Source organism: Cynoglossus semilaevis, chromosome 19 (genome assembly GCF_000523025.1).
Source record: "Cynoglossus semilaevis isolate Cse_v1.0 chromosome 19, Cse_v1.0, whole genome shotgun sequence".
Taxonomy (NCBI): Eukaryota; Metazoa; Chordata; class Actinopteri; order Pleuronectiformes; family Cynoglossidae; genus Cynoglossus; species Cynoglossus semilaevis.
Window position 1 is genome coordinate 17,550,134 of NC_024325.1, and position 1,479 is coordinate 17,551,612.

Sequence of the window (1,479 nt, forward strand, 5' to 3'; positions counted from 1 at the left end):
CATTCAGTGTATGTTTACATTCATATTCACATAGGCTTGAACGTTGATTTGGGATAAAAAATACACTGACGGCTGTGTAACAGGAGGAGCGAGTGAAAACACTTTTACACTATTTACTGCGTGTACTGGCGAGATTCGGTAAATTAATGGTTGAGAAAAGAGTCCCAGAGGTTTTGAACTCTTTTCTAGAGCAGTATTAATTTTTTCGACTGATTGTTATTTTTATTAAATACTTAAGTTATTAATTTACCCGAAAACTAAACGAAAACCAAACAAGAAGCTAAGTGAGCATAGCTAACGATGACGACCAAACAGGAAACTAAGTGAGCATAGCTAACGATGACGACATAATTGACGCGTCATTAAACTAGTTAAAAAAACTCGAGTTCGTCAAAGCCAATCAGATCTCTGTTAGTTGGCCGAGAGGCGGGACACACGACTGAGATCCAATCACATCGACGTTTATCCGGACGTAGGCTAAACCCGGATGCTAGGTTGAAGCCAGTAGCGGGAACACTCCGACGGAAATGTTTGGATTTAATTTAAATTCGTAAATAGTTTTTGAACAGTTCGTGGAAAATTACTGTACACCGCGTGGAACGACCGTGAAAATCATTTGAAGAGTTGTCGTCGTGAAACTCAACGCTAAGGTAAAGAATGAAGCTTTAATATATGAGCTAATCTGGATGAAATGCTAACATGACTTCCGGCCTCTTTCAATGTTCGACGTTAGTTCATATAGTAACAATATTGGTATTAATTAATATTTATACCTGTTCAATAAAACACAGTTCCTTATTTGAATGACGGTTACATTTTTGTTGACTAAAACTTAACCTAAAATAATCAGTTTTGACTAAGTTAGTAGCAAGAAACAGTTCCAAAACAACATTACTCTATTTCTTGGACATAAACGCACTTTAATGAAAATCTAACTTGGTTTTCTATGTCAAAGAAGAAGAAGAAGAATTTTTAAAAAAGATATAGAATATTTTTAATGGTGGCTGACAAATTCCAACATCTACACTGGTCTGGACCAGTTTTGTTTTTTTTAACTTTTCTAAGACTAGGTTACAATTTGATTTAAAAAGAATAAACGTACATTTAAACTGGCTGTCAAAATTAACACTGCTCCAGAACAGGTTCATGCTGTGTGACAGGTGAAGCAGTAAGAGGTCGTACGCAAATGTTACTGTGTGTGTGTGTATATGACTGAGGTGTGTGTGTGTGTGTTTACATCTATCACCCTGGTTAGGTCCTTATTATTCCTCATCAGGTTGTCGTCACCCGAGCCTGTTGTGGGGGTGACAGACGCTGAGTGACCTCTGTGTCGTCAGTGGTGACCTTTGTCTGACCCTCATCTCATGCTTCGTCATCCTTCTGTGTTCATTCTGTTTTTGTGGCCCGTGTTAAAAGGTCACACAGTGTCTCAGGATTTCCACATGACATCACCCCCCCTCACACAGCACTCTTCCTCTC

General features: G+C 38.5%; 1 long non-coding RNA gene across 1 annotated transcript in view; it reads left to right on the forward strand.

Moving 5' to 3' along the window:
* The first annotated feature begins 312 nt into the window (after nucleotides 1-312).
* LOC107990077 (uncharacterized) overlaps nucleotides 313-1,479 on the forward strand; it is a 4,611-nt gene continuing 3,444 nt past the window's right edge. Inside the window, exon 1 of the long non-coding RNA XR_003052830.1 lies at nucleotides 313-650. This is a non-coding gene — a long non-coding RNA (uncharacterized LOC107990077). The remainder of the gene's footprint in view (nucleotides 651-1,479) is intronic.